The sequence below is a fragment of the Vicugna pacos genome, chromosome 11 (genome assembly GCF_048564905.1).
Source record: "Vicugna pacos chromosome 11, VicPac4, whole genome shotgun sequence".
Taxonomy (NCBI): Eukaryota; Metazoa; Chordata; class Mammalia; order Artiodactyla; family Camelidae; genus Vicugna; species Vicugna pacos.
Window position 1 is genome coordinate 76,342,652 of NC_132997.1, and position 16,281 is coordinate 76,358,932.

Sequence of the window (16,281 nt, forward strand, 5' to 3'; positions counted from 1 at the left end):
GAAGCGGGAAAGCGTAAGTATTTAAGACATTGTAATATAGATCTGTATTTTGAGAATTATGATTAAGATATAAAGGTACTTATAGTGAAGTCAAAGCTAAGCAAAAAAGAAGTTTGTACTCTAAAAAAAATCAAAGTACTGTCTCATTTAATTCTTTAAAAACATATAGTTTCATCTGATTCTCAAAGTCATTCTAGAATTCAAAAAAAAAAGTGATCTATAGCTGTGAATGACAGAAAAGATGCAAGTTGGAAACATAGACTTCAATATGCCTGAGGAAGGCAATATGGAAATTAACATTTTTGAAGTACTGAGTAAGAAAGTACTTTTAAAATATGGCATTTAAAAAGTTGGAATTTTAAATATGGCAATTCATCTATTCCCCATAACTACCTTTTTTTGCTTACTTATTTTTTCTCTTTGTATTTCCACATATATTTTAATTTTTTTCTTTCAGTTCTATTGAGATATAATTGACATACAGCACTGTATAAGTACATCATGAAGTGATTATCACAGTAAGTTTAGTGAACATCCATCGTCTCATACAGATACAAAATTAAAGAAATAGAATAATATATTTTTCCTTGTGATGAGATCTCAAGATTTACTCTCTTAACTTTCATATATAACATAGGGCACTGTTAATTATATTTATCATTTGTACATTACATCCCTAGTACTTATTTATCTTATAACTGGGAGTTTGTACCTTTTGGCTGCCTTCATCCAATTTCCCCTTCCCACAACCCCACCTCTTGTAACCACAAATCTGACCTCTTTTTCCACGAGTTTGTTTTTGACGTATAACTGACCTATAACACTATGTTAATTCCTGTTACACAACTCAGTGATTCAATATTTCTGTACATTTCAAAATGATCATCACAATAAGTCCAGTTACAACGTCACCACAAAAGATATTGCATAGTTATTGATTATATTCCCCACACTGTACATTTCACACCTATAAAATACACCATTATTTTACAGCTGGAAGTTTATACTTCTTAACCTCTCTCACCTATTTCTTTCCTCCCCTCATCCCCCTCCCTTCTGGCAACCACCTGCTCGTTCTCTGTATTTATGACTGTTTCTACTTTGTTTGTTCATCTGTTTTGTTTTTTAGATTTTACATATAAGTGAAACCATACAGTATTTGTCTTTCTCTAAATTATTTCATTTAGCATAATACCCTCTATGTTATCAAAAATGGCAAGATTTCATTCTTTCTTATGGCTGAGTAGTATTCCATTGCATATATATATATATATATATATATATATATATATTCTATATACACACACACACAATATCTTCTTTATCTGTTCATCTATTGATGGGCACTTAGGTTGCTTCCATATCTTGGCTATTGTAAGTGATGCTGCAATGAACACAGAAATGCATATATCTTTTTGAATTAGCTTTATTTGAATAAATACCCAGGAGTGGAACTGCTGGATCATACTGTAGTCCTATTTTTAATTTTTTCAGGAGCCTCCATATTATTTTTCATAGCAGCTGCACCAATTTACATTCCCATCAACAGTGCATGAGGGTTCCGTTTTCTCTACATCCTCACCAGTTCTTGTTATTTGTTGTCTTTTTGGTAATAGCCACTCTGACAGGTGTGAGGTGATATCTTATCATGGTTTTGATTTGCATTTCCCTTATGATTAGTGATGCTGAGCATCTCTTCATGTGCCTAATGGCTACCTGTATGTCTTCTTTAGAAAAATGTCTATTCAGAACATCTGTTCATATTTTAATTTTTTTTAATGTTGCTTGCAATGAGTTCTTTATATATTTTGGATATTAACTCCTTATCAGATATATCATTTTCAAATATCTTCTCCCATTCAGCAGATAGCCTTTTCATTTTGTTGTTAGTTTCCTTTCACTATGCAAAAAGCTTCTCAGTTTGATGTAGCCTCTCCCCATAGCTATCTTAAAGATGGAGGTTCTGAGGTTCAACAAGTTAGAAAACTTAATTTGTCCAAGATCACAGAGTTTAGCAGCAGGGCCAGGATTCAGACTGAGGGCATTCTGGCTCCTACCTACTGAGATTGTGTCTGCCAAAAAATGTAACCTGTCTTGAAGAACAGCTGCGGGATCACACCCCAGTGGCCCAGATTTAAAATGCACTGAAAAATAAAAATCCATAAAAAGAACAAGAAAGGGCTATGTAAATGGTGCCTCCAAACAAGATTTAGTACACTATGCCAGATCAAGAACATGTATTTGGTTCAAAGACACCTATGCCCCAACCTTGCATACTACCTGTTATGGAGTCTGTCCTATAATAAGATGTTGTGTCCATTACTTTGTGTCAACGGAGCTTAAGGACACGGTTAAGTAACAGAAAGGGAGGTAATAAACAGAGTGCATATGTCCACCTGTAAATCATCAGCCATGATTACCTACACTTCTAGGTCTTTTATAAGGAGCAGTAGAAGATCTCCAGTGTCCAGACCCCAAGTCTATTTTCCTTTATTTACCTTAAGTATTCATTTGGTGTTGGTGAAGATGAGGATTCTAACTTTCATCTCACATATAACTATAATCTGCACCAAAAAGCACCAAGTGCCTAATTACAAAAAAAAAAGATGGTTATAGCTTCATAAAGTTTAAATCTAAGAATGATGTGGATAAATGTTAGGCATATAATAAATTGTTCCATCTATTAATGCTAAGTACTTATAAGATTTTAATGACTCATGCAACACAATTAAACACTACATATGAAATCTGAACTGTTGAGTGAAAAGAGCTTATCATTGTGTTACTGAACCTTTTTTTTTCTATAATGAGATGACTTGGGTACACAATGGAAAAGAGAATTGGCTAGAAACATTCCCACAACCTCTATCCTCTCTCACCACATATTTTCTCTAAGTATTAAACATATATATATAAAATCACACACCAAGGAGGCAGCATAATGTGAATGCAAAGTACTAGGCTCCTGGAGCCATAAAGATCAAGGTTCAAATCCCAGATTCACTATTTATTAGCTTTTTCACCTTGGATATGTTAATTCAACTCTCTGGGATTCAGCTTCCTCGTTCAGAAAAATGGAGACAATTATATTTGCATAATAATTATCAAGAGGATGATGATAATGATAAAATAATCACACTAATGCCTGATATTTGAGCACTTACTATGTGCCATGCATTGTATTATGACTTTCATTGAGTCCTCACCACAACCCTGTTGTATATAATTGGTTCCCATTTTACAGGTGAGGATACAAGTTCAGAGAGGCTATGTAATCTGTCCACCCAGATCGACCTGTCTCCAAAGCCTTAACCAGTATGCTAATAGCGTGAAAGGACCTAGGACAGGGCTGATACAATAAGTGCTCAAGAAATGTTAAACTGTTACTAAACACCATTTCCATAATCAGCTACAAGATCACATCTGTGTCACCAACAGCATCACCAGAGAATGTGATATTTCAAATATATAAACACTACAGAATTTACCATTTCAACATGTCAAAACTTGGTTAAACTCTGACCATGTTTAAAAATAGACACATTAAATTCATCCCTGCCTTCTTCAATAAAAGACATTGAACATGATTTCCTCCTTGCCTGATGGACACAAGTTCATTACTAAGACCATACCTTACTGTACCCTGCTGTAATACATAATGCCAGTACTATGTAACTTTTGGGTCTTTCTCTTTTAATGTCAGCCTTCCCTCTACTATGAGTCTATCTCTTCTGTTAACTTTTCTACCTTTTTCTAGACTGCTGTTTATAATCTACTGGGGGCAGGGGACCACACATACACCACCAAAATTATTAAAAGTTCCCAGATAAATAAAAAGTAAACATGCTCCATATGCGAGGCTAACAAATTCTTCTGCGGTGGTCAAGTACATGTGGTAGGGCTAGAGTTCAACAGTTATTTTATGTGTTCTGAGGCCCCTTTCTTATTTTCTGGCTGTCTTCCAGTTAGCTGAAGTTGCCAGATGTCAGATTTCCACATAAGGGTGGTATAATAAATATTTTTTCCCCTAAAAACAAACAGTATTTTGCAAAACCCTTAGCCATCTATACATTATTAAAACAAGGTTGGGCCAAAGTGGATATTATTTGTCTTCTTCTACAAATACACTTTCTCAAATTCCATCTCACTATCAGATTAAATATATCTCATTATCTAAAATATCAAGTAGAGAATTAGAATTAGCATAAACCCCGAAGGATGACTTGGAAAGCTATCCTCTTACATACAGGAGTAACCTTTGTGATCTGAAAGAGTTAAAGCTTCTCCCTGAGAACTTCTTGCTTTACCAGAAAATGACTCAGAAGCAGAGGAGGGTCTGGCTCAATAAATACTTTTACTGACTGACCTCCTACCCTATTGGAAGGAGTGTGTAATCACTGAGGAATACACGCCCTGGAAGGGGGCTGAAGTCAGAGCCTGGCTAAACTACAGGACTCGTGGGTGAGACTGGAGAGGAGATCTTAATGTCCTATGTTTTACGTGAAATATGAATTTCATCTCAGTCTCCTCTACTCTGTATACACTATGAAAAGCAACAATGACCATTTCTGCCCGGGCCATTTTAGAAGACAGAGCATGTTATTTTGAAACTTAATCATAACTAGCTTATACATAAACTGTTCCACCAACTCCAGATGGAAAAAGAACTGCAGAGGAAATCAGAACGCAGATGGGCTTGAGAGAAAGCAGAAGTAACTGCCTGTATGGCATGATGTCAGGGCCATCAGAAAGTTTGCTTTGAAAACAACACTTTTTCTCTTGCTGGTAAATGCCTGCCTTTCCACCTCTAGAGAGTCATTCTGCATTTGAGGCTTCTTGAAGAGCCTTCCTTCTTCAAACCCTTACAAGACATAAAACTCTGTGAGGGAGGAGATTTTTGTCTGTGTTGTTCACTGGTCTAGAGTGATGCTCAGTGAGTAATTTTTGGTGAGCAAATGACTTACTGAACTTTAAGAAAATATGTGGAACTAACTATTCATATCAAAATCTCTACTTCCACTTATCTAAAACTAAATTAACCGTATAAGCCTTTCAGATCAAACATTAAAATCTTGGACTTCATCCTCCACAGCCCACAGATGGTACACTAATAGCAACATTTGAGAATCTATTATGTGCCAGACACTGAGCTAGGAGCTTGTAACACCCCTGCACTGCAAGGTAGAGGCCAAGGTGCTAGAGCCAGGGTTCTTGGGTGCAAATCCCAGGGCCACCACTGAGTAATATACTTAACTCTGAAGTTGCTAGAGAGTCCAGAAATAAACCCACACATCTAGGGTCAATTAATCTTTGACAAAGGAGGCAAGAGTATACAATGGAGAAAAGATAGCCTTTTCAGCAAGTGGTGTTGGGAAAGATTGGACAGCCACATATAAATCAATCAAGTCAGAACATTCCCTCACACCATACACAGAAATAAACTCAAAATGGCTTGAAGACATAAACATAAGACAAGCCACTATAAACCTCCTAGAAGAAAACACAGGCAAAACATTCTCCAACATAAATCTTAGCAATGTTCTCCTACGGCAGTCTGCCCAGGCAACAGAAATAAAAGCAAAAATAAACAAATGGGACCTAATTAAACTTATAAGCTTTTGCACAGCAAATGAAATTATAAACAAAATGAAAAGACAACCTTTGGAATGAAAGAAAATATTTGTAAATGATGTAATTGACAAAGGCTTAATTTCTAGACTATACAAACAGCTCATTCAACTCAGTAACAAAAAAATAAACAACTCAATGAGAAAATGGGCAGAAGACCTAAACAAGTATTTCTCCAATGAAGACATACAAGTGGCCAACAGGCACATGAAAAGATGCTCAATATCACTATTAGACAAATGCAAATGAAAACTAAAATGAGGTATCACTTCACACCAGTCAGAATGGCCATGATTCAGAAGTCCACAAACAATAAATACTGGAGAGTGTGCAGAAAGGGAACCCTCCTACACTGTTGGTGGGAATGTAGTTTGGTGCAGCTGTTATGGAAAACAGCACAGAGATTCCTTTAAAAACTAAAAATACAGTTACCATATGATTCTGCAGTCCCACTCCTGGGCATATATCTGGAGGAAACTAATTCTAAAAGACACATGCACCCCAGTGTTCCACAGCAGCACTATTTACAATAGCCAAGACATGGAACCAACCTAAGTGTCCACTGACAGATGACTGGAATAAGAAGATGTGGTAAACATATATAATGGAATACTACTCAATCATAAAAATGAATAAAATAATGCCATTTGCAGCAATGGCAGGATGGACCTGGAGAATGTCATCCTAAGTGAAACCAGAAAGAGAAAGAAAAATACTATATGATGTATCACTTACATGTGGAATCAAGAAAAACTACACAAATGAACTTATTCACAAAATAGTAGCAGACTCACAGACACAGAAAACAAAATTATGGTTATTGAGGGGAAAGGGTGGGAGTAAAGGGATAAATTGGGGGTCTGGGATTTGCAGATACAATTACTATACATAAAATAGATAAACAGGAAGGTCCTACTGTATAGCACAGGCAACTATATTCAATATCTTATAATAACCTATAATGAAAAAGAATATGAAAAGGAATATAGATATGTGTAACTGAATCACTATACTGTACATCAGAAATTAACACAACACTGTAAACTGACTATACTTCAATTTAAAAAATAAAAAAATTTTAAAAGCAAAACAAAACCAAAAACCTCTGAAGTTGCCAGATGTCAGATTTCCACATACAGCCAAAAAGCTAGCAAAAAGCTAAGCCAGAACCAGAATTCAGGTCAGTTTGACTCCAGAGCCCACATTCTTTCTACTATAAACATTGCTACTCTCAAATCTCACTGGTTCTTCCTTCAAAATCTCTTGACTTTCATTTTTTTCTCTTTGGTTCTCCAACATTTTACTACGAAAATTTTCAAACAGCCAAGTTGAAAGAATTTTACACCCACCATCTAGGTTCTAGCATCTTACTGCAGTCACTTTATCACACATCACCTATCTCTATCCATTTAACAATCCATGTTATTTTTTGATGCACTGCAAATATTTTTTTTTATTTTTGACACATTTCAAAATAAAGTACAGTTATTTCCCCCAGAATTTCAGCATATACCTTAACTAGAATTTACTATTTGTTTATAGGTTTTTTTCTTTCCGAAGTACCATTTTCCTCTCTTCTTGGCTAAAGATACAAGTCTTTTGTCCCCATTAATCTGTCAGTGAACTTGGTTAACCTTTTAAACTGTCAATTTTTACACACTACATAGTTGCTTAAGGATTTACAAGGTCTTCCTATTCTCTATAATTCATTCACATATTCAACAAATATTAAACCAGATAAATGGAGTCAAATTCCCACACAGGCTAAAAATTTGGCTCTACTGGGTAAGCTAATAATCTTATGATCCTTTAACCCAATGTTCTTTAAATATTTATTCTCTAATTCTGCTGGTGACTGACAGGAGCCTGTAAACTCTCCTCTACTGTCCTAAGCAACTCAACCCCTATGCCGAAGTACCCACCCTACACAGGACAAACTAAACCCTGCAGATAACCTGACCACTGTCTCAGAAGGAGATACTCAAGCTTATCTTTCAGAGAGAAGGGGAGGAGGGAAGGGCAGGAGGGGAGAACTGACTCTTAAATCTGCAGTGGCTTTTTTTCAAGTGCCTCAAGGATATTTTTAACACTTTTTGTGAACTAATGACCTTGGCAGCTACTTCTTAATCCAGCTTTACTCCCATGAAACATCAAGGAACACTGAAGATATTGCGAGATAAGTTATAGTTCCTGCCCCTAAGAAGTTTAGCTTAGTCTCTACCATTTCCCCAAAACATGTTCTGAGAACACTAATCACATTACTCTCAAATACAAGAGTTCTACGGTCATTACAAACCTGAGGAAGGCTATAAGCCATATCCCTCTTGGAAGGGCATAAAAATTCTAGAATATTAAAGGCTGAGACAATCCTCACAAGAACCCCTTTTTCAATTCAGTTTTCTTACACTTGTCTGGCACAGCACACTTTTTTTCAGGTCAAACTTTAAATTTTTTTAACCACATCTTATTACCCACTTATTCGTAAACTGTCCTTGTGCGGTCCTATCCAATCAAAATGCTCTCTGCTCCTATAACACACTTTCCGTCCAGAACATGCTGTTTACATGCCATTTCCATGGTACGTTCCACTGCCTTTCCACACATTTCAAGTTTCCCCACTCTCTACTTTCTCCGGATGATGCCCTCCCCTCTTGCTCAAGCCCACCTCCACTTTTCAAGCCCCAACTCCCTTGCTCTTACATGACCTTGCATAGACTTGTGAAACATCAGAGGATGTGTAAAAGTTAGTCATGAGAGTGAATCTATTAATGAAAACACACTCAGAGATAAAACAACATTTAAAAAATGTGTATCATACAACCAAGTGTCCATCAACAGGTGAATAGGTAAACTGTGGCACATACATACAATGGAACATTATTCAGCCTTAAAAAGGAAGGGCATTCTGATACATGCCACAATATGGATAAACCTTGAGCATACTATGCTAAGTCACAAAAAGGCAAATACTGCGTGATTTCACTTACATGATGTATCAAGAGTAGTCAAATTCAGAAACTGAAAGTAGGTGGTTACCAGGGGATGAGGGGAAGGAAAATGGGTAGTTTCAGTTTGTGAAGACAGAAAAGCTCTGTAGATGGATGGTGGCGATGGTTGTAAAACAGTGTGAATGCACTTAATGCTACAGTACATTACACTTAAAAGTGGTAAAATGGTAAATTCTGTGTTATATACATATTTACCATAATAAAAGAGATTTTAAAAAATCTGCACCATAAGATGTGAGAGAATGTGAAAGAAGGCCTGGGAAACTTCAGCAATTTTTAACAAGCAATATATCTACAAGTCTGAACATACTTTACCTAAAAAAAAATCTCCTGAGATAACAAACTATAAACTTTTCCCCTGATAGATACTGATATCAAACCTGGGACAGACTGAGAACACCAAACAATAAGGCGGTGCTGGGTGTCTTCCATTCCCCCTCCCAGGTCTGTCCTCAACCCTTCCGCCCTGCTCTGTGCTCCATGAGGCTGACCCACAAGAACTGCATCAGGGCCCTTCCTTGCCTCTGGCTTCCAGTTATGTTCAGCCAAGTTCTGGCACCAGCAGGAAAGCTAAAGGCAGAGGAACAATGAGGTTGGGTATTTACTTCCCTGGTTCCCTCTCTGCTGGGCTGTGAGTTGGCTGTGCTGTTCTACTAAAGGCCACAGAGACCGTCAGAAGACCTCCTCGAAACAGCTCTTTCCCTTGAGTCAGGCACCACCCGGCTCCCTGCCCTGAAGGCTGGGGTGGCTGACCTGCTTCCCTCAGGTACAGTACAATTCTTGGTTATTTTCCCTAAGCCTGTTCATTCCATTCTAAGTGGGACCTCCTCAAATTATCCAATTTGAGTATGCCTTCTACATTCTGCTGGGCCCCTGATGCATGATATATGCCCAAAACGATTTTTAGAATGTATGAGAACTATGCATGATAAAAATGGGGACAGAAAATATAGGAAGCTATAAAGTTTCCTAAATCCACCATTCTAAATCTAGATGAGAGATAAGACGTACTGATGTAAATTCTGAAGGCTTAAAAACTATTTAGAAAAAAAACTGATGCCTGGTTTCCCCTGCACTCGCCCTCCAAAACAAACAAAAAACCCGTCCACTTTTGAGTACATAGGACTCAAATTCTAAATTCTTGTTTTGAAATTCTGAGCAATCTATTTTACTACTAGGAAAGTAGGACACAATGTGTGAGTTCTGAAAATTTATTATATTCTTTCAAAAAGCACTGATGCCACCTTACACATTCTTCCTAATACTGCCCAATTCCTAGTACAAGTCTAAATTCTGGACTTTCAGAACAAAATTTCTAAAGGAGTCTTAACTGATAAACAGTTTCTCATTTCTTGTTCGCTCTTACGAAGGAGGTGTGCTGGGAGTGGCACAGGTCTGTCTCTCTGCCAACTTGAGGAGAGCTAGGAAGAGGGGCTTCTCTGTAGGGACTCTCCAAGATAGATTCCTTCAAAGGAACCTGCTTTCATGAGCATCTGGAAATTTCCTTATGTCTCGAAACTTAACTCTCCATAAAACAACAATTTTTGGGAATGGGAATCCATTTAAAAAACTTCAAGTCCAAGCAATGAAAAGTAATATTTAACCTCAAAAGCAGCTGCACAGTTCTCTTATTCTTGACAACATAGGACTAAAAAGAATGGGCTCTTCCCTCTGGGTATAAGGATAAGAGGTGTCAGAAAATGAAGTCTAAATCTACTTCAGGAAGGAAATGAGAGAAGCTAGGAAAACAGTATTTCCTCCTCTGGTTTACATCGCTGGAGTTCATTTTGGACAGAAGGTCAGCAGTCACTGCCAGGTGATTACTCAGAGAACCAGCAACAGATGAAGAGGAAAAGTAGAGCCCATCATGATCGCAGTGTCCCCAGTGAGGCTGAGCAGCACGGCCTGTGCCAGCTGCCCTCCAACAGCATCTTCTTCCAACCCACCGGGCTCTCCTGATGACAGCAGCACTGACTTACAACATGTACCTTGCTAAAACAGGTTACGGAATGTTGGACTGTAAGAAAAAGAAACCTGTTCTGACTTTGGTGGGATGACCAGAGAAACAAGGGTAGAAAAGGAAAGGAATCTGCTATCACAAACTGTCTTACAAATTATTCTACATTTTGCTTATTTCAAACTTGTCCCAAGTTGGAAGGCAACAACCTCAGTAGATGGAATGGGACACAGATCGGAGTTCCTGACAGTCATGGAAGGACCCTTCAGTCCTTTTCAGGATTTAAACTGAACACTTCTCGTCTAAAACATCTAAATACTTCTATAATTGTGACAAAAGACAGAATTTAAATTAAGAAAGCTTCAGGATTGACTTATGGTATAGCTGCTTCAACTAACTTAAAGGATTCCACCCTCCCCCTCTATCTCCTACATTAAGCTGATTATTTTTCTCCTTTTTTAGTTATTTTTTTTAACTGCTTATAATCTCTACATCAATTTTGTCTCTTTTGACAAATTGCACTGCTGGAGGAAGGTCCCAAGATTAATATTTTAGGACTACCAAGTTGAGGAAATTTATACTAAAGAAACATTTTTCAAATGGGTCAACCTAAGAGTTCCTTAGGTGATCACTCAGGTTCTCATTTCTTAAATCATGCATGAATCTCAATGATGAAATTTAAGAATCATTGACTCATAAGCAAATACTCTGGACATGTCTGAGCTAAGTAGCTTAGTGACACATTAAAATTAACAGCTCTGACATGTTGTACATATAATAAATGCCCAGATAAAACATCCGATAGCAGCTGCAGAAGTGCAGATGAAGCTGAAACCATAAACTGAAACCTGAGGGTGAAGCTGCAGCTAACAAAGAGCAAGATAAACATGTGATGACAGGCAGTTTTTAGGACAGTTTCCAGGAGATGCCAAGAAAATTTATTAACACAGTGTTCCAAGATATGAAAGTAAGATCTGCAAGGTAAGCTGTCTTGTTTCTTTCCCTATCTCTTTCAAGTGCAAGCTAGTCTTTTGGCTAAAGAAGATTTAAAAGACAATAAGGCGTTTCTCCACCCTTTAGCCTATTTTATAGTATAAAATATTCCTGATATTTTGGAAGAAAGAATCAGGAAAGGAATTTAGAAAGCTAAAGATTCTGAGGAAGAAAAACACAGAGGAAAGAAACTGTGCAACTGGAGTTAAAAATAATTGAGACCATTCTCAGGGTAGGTGATTTTAAATCACTGTATGCAGTACCAACATCCAAGGACCATGGAAAACAAGGACCAGCAGCTTTATACAAACAAGCAAAAACTGACGCTTTTAGTTACAGAAACTAGAGTCACTATACTTAAAAGGAAAACATATGTATGGAATCTTCTGGTAGTTTCTGTTCAAGATGAACCAGAGAGTTAGGCCAAGATACAGAAAACTGGATGAATGGTGGATTCCTTAGATGGTGTCAATGAGAAGGATGTTCAAATCTAAAATTCAACAATGGAAAGGTTCACCTGATATAAAAGAGATTTCTAACAGGAAAGGAGGGGCAATGGTACGGCATGCAAAGAAAATAACGTATCTATATGGAAACCTGTCAATCTAGGAGCAAAACACTAAGAACTATAGCTAGGACAAGAATAAGGGAGAAACAAACAGGTGGGAGATTTATGATACAGACTGCCACGACAGATGGAGAACAAAGATGGTATTTTAAAAGTAAGATTACAAAACTGACACAGAAACTAGCCAACAATAGTATATGGCAGTTGATATACGCTGGAACACTAATTCCCTAACAAATAGCAAATACATACAAATCACATGCCAATTAATTAGTTACGCCCTAGAGAGTTCAGAGTCCTCTGGCAGTTAGCACGTCTGATCACTGTGATTCCTACCAAGAGGAAAGGAGAGCATAGTTTAGGACTTTGCTCCAGTTCCCCGTACTGTTTTGTTTTGGCTTTTTTTAAAACCACGAATAGTTTTTGAATTTGATCAAATGCTTTTTCTATATCTACTGAGATGATCATGTTTTTTCCCCCTTTATTCTGTTAATGTGGCAAATTACACTAATATTCAAATATAAAGTCAACTTTGCATATCTGGAGTAAATCCTACTTGCTTATGATGTATTACTCTTTTTATATAGTGCAAATTTGCTATTTTGTTGAAGATTTTACACCTATGTTTCCCAAAGGATATTAGTCTGTAATCTTCAAGTGTCCTTCTCAGATGTGCCTATAAGGGTTAGGCTAGCCACATAAGGAACTGGGAAGTGTTCTTTTCTCCTCTACTTTCTGAAAAAGTCTCTGTAAGACTGGTATTTATTTCATCCTTAAATATTTAATAGAATTCATTAATGAAATAATCTGGGCCAGGAAAACTTAGAGGTTTTTCATTAAAAAATCAATAACTTTGTCAGATATAGAGCTATCCAAATTTTTCATTTCTTCCTGTTGTTGATCTGAATAAGTTATATTTTTCCAAGAAATTTGTCCATTTAATCCAAGCTGTCAAATTTGCTGGCATAAAGCTGTTCAAAACATACCTTTATTAAGCCTTTAATACCTGTATGATCTATGATTATATTGGAAATTTGTATTTTTTCTTAGTCTTTCTAGGAATTTATAAATTTTGTCCATCTTTTCAAAGAACCAACTTTTGACTCCGTTAAATGTTTCTATTGCTTGTCTGTTTTCTATTCCACTGATTTCTTCTTCCATTATTTTTATTTCCCTCCCTTAACTTCAGGTTTAATTTGTTCTTCTCATTCCTGTGAAAACTTAAACAGATTTTAAACCCTTCCTCTTTTCTAATAGAAGCACCTAAAGCTATGAATTTCCCTTTAAACACTGTTTTAGCTGCATCCCCCAGATTCTGATACAGTGCTTTCACTTTCATTCAACTAAAATTTCCCATATGATTTATTCTTTTAACTGTGGGTTATTTAGAAGTGTGATATTTACTTTCTAAATATTTTGAATATCCAGAAATCTTTCTGTTATTAAATTCCAGTTTAGTTCTGCTGTGGTCAGAAAATATAGTTTATATAATTTTAAATTTATTGAAATGTTTTATAGCCTGGCATATGGTCTATCATACTGAGTGCTCTATGTACACTTAAAAGTAATGTATATTCTGCAGTTGTTGAGAAGAGTGTTCTATAAATGTCAGTTAGGTTAAGAAGATTGATGGTATCATTCATCTTATATATATATATATCCTTGCTGATTTTCCACCTACTTTCTCTACTACTACTAGGAAAGGAATGTTAAATTCCTACCTCTTATTAGGATTCACTTTTCTCTTTAATTCTGTTTCTCTTCATGTATTTTAAAGCTCTGTCATTAGATAAAAGCACATTAAAAATTTTTCTACCAGCCTGAAGAATTGACCCTCTTATCATAATAAAATGTCCCTCTTTATCTCCTTACTTTAAAGTTTACTTTCTCTGACATTAATATAGTCATGCCAGCTTTTAAGGCTTACTGTTTACATGGCATATCTTTTTTTCTTCTTTTTTTCTCCTTTCTCCCTCTCTCTCCCTTTTAACTTTCAACATACCTATGTCTTTATATTTAAAGTACATCTCTTGAGGGAGGGTATTGCTCTCACTCCTAAAGTTGTCCTAGCTGGGGTCTCAAATGAATGCCTTAAGTGCTCCAAGTCCCTCTACTCTGGCTAGACTAGATATCCAATATTTCTGAGTACTGTGCACCTTCAGGTATCTTTACTCAGCTCTCAGCCCCACAGTAGCTGCTGTGTCAGGCCTCACAGAGTCTTGCCCTACTCATGCCTGGTCCAGTGCTTGGCCAAAGACCTGAGATAAATTCCCAAGCAGATTCCTGCTCCTATATCCATTTGCCACACTCTTTCCTCCTTTACCTTGTCCTATAAATCTCAGCCCTCTCAGACCTATGAAAATGAAGACAAATGGTTGCTGTAATACACCATTGAGATTTTGAAGTTACCTGTTGCACAGCCAAAAGGGGGGGAGGGGCACAATATGATGTTAGTTATTTTGACTGGACCAGCTGAGCACATCACTCTTCCATCAAACACACACAATTCTTATTATCTGGGTAAACTCCTATTATCGTCTAAGATCCAATTCATGACACCTCCTCTATGAAGCCTACAGGATTAGTCCTTATCTCCTGCATGCTCTATATCTAAGGATTCTTTAGTCTGTTTTATTCATTGATGTGTATCAATACCTGGAGCACTGCCTGGTACACAGCAGACCTTCCATAAATATCTGCAGAATGAATGGTTTAACACACTAAATTACTTTAAGTTATATATCAAAACATGTATTCATATCCCCAATGATCACACTACCCTTTTCCATATCACTGTACATGGTCTCACAGGACTCATTTCCTATTAGGAAGGTTGGGCTTTGATTTTTAGGTACTTGGAAGCCCTTGAAATTTTTGAATAGGCAAGTATAATGGTTAGAATTGGAACTAGTTGCAAACGACTGAGCACCCCCAAATATAAGAGAAAAAAGGGGGGAAAAGTGTGTGTGTATGTGTGTTTACAATTTTTTTCCAGATGAAGACAAAAGGGTATCCTAAGGAAAATTATTCTGGTCATTTATCTTCATATTATTTTTTAAAAACAGGTTTATTGAGTCAAAATTCACATATTATATAATGCACCCATTTAAAGTGACCAATTCAATGGGTTTTAGTATATTCTCAAAATTGTGCAACCTGCACCACTATCAATGTTAGAACATTTTCATCATCTCAAAAATAAACCATGCCCATTAGCAGTCACTTCCCATTTCCTCCCAAAAGTCTCTCTACCCATCCCACCTCAGCCAACCAGTAATCTACTTTGTCTGGAATCACACAATATGTAGTCTTTTGTGACGGGCTTCTTTCAGTTAGCATGATGTTTTCAAGGTCTTCATGTAATTTTCAGACATAAATATGATCAGCTTAAGGCATATGTAATAATTAAAAGCACAGAATACAAAGCCAGACTGCCCAGATATATCTTCCAGCTCCATCCCTTATTAGAGTTATATGATGAGGCAAGTTGCTTAACTTTTCTGTGCCTTAATTTCCTCACCTGTAAAATGGGTTTAGTAATAGAACCTACCTCACAGGATCATATTGAAATTTAAATGAGTTAATATATGTAAAGCACTTAGAATGGCACCATACACAAAGTAAGCACTACACAGGGCTTAGCTGCTATCATCCTCCTCCTCCTCCTCATCATCACCCACCTTAAAGAGAGAAATTAAAGATAGCCTCAAAATCTTTTCCATAGCTTTGGGATGAGCTTTGGTATTTAATAGGTTTTAAAATGAGTGTCTCAGGAGTGAGAAATGGGGAAGAATTGCTAATGAGTATAGGGTTTCTTTTTAGGATGATGAAAATGTTGTGGAATTAGATGGTGGTGGTTGCAGAAATTTGTAATATACCAAAAACAAAACAAAACAAAACCCCACTCAGCTGTATACTTTAAAAGAGTGAATTATATTTCAATTTGAATGTCTCTCTTCTTTCAGAAACCGCTATACTTCCAGCCAAAAAAAAAAAATATAGCAAAGGCATACGTGAATATCCTGCCTTGAAAAAAAGCTAGAAATGTAAATAGTTTCCCTATTCTGCACCCTCCCCATTCCCTCCCCAGTTTTTCCTACACTTTATGTTTTAAAAATGTGTTTGCA

General features: G+C 36.7%; 1 protein-coding gene across 1 annotated transcript in view; it reads right to left on the minus strand.

Moving 5' to 3' along the window:
• DNMBP (dynamin binding protein) overlaps nt 1–16,281 on the minus strand; it is a 92,728-nt gene that overhangs the window by 63,058 nt on the left and 13,389 nt on the right. The window lies entirely within an intron of this gene.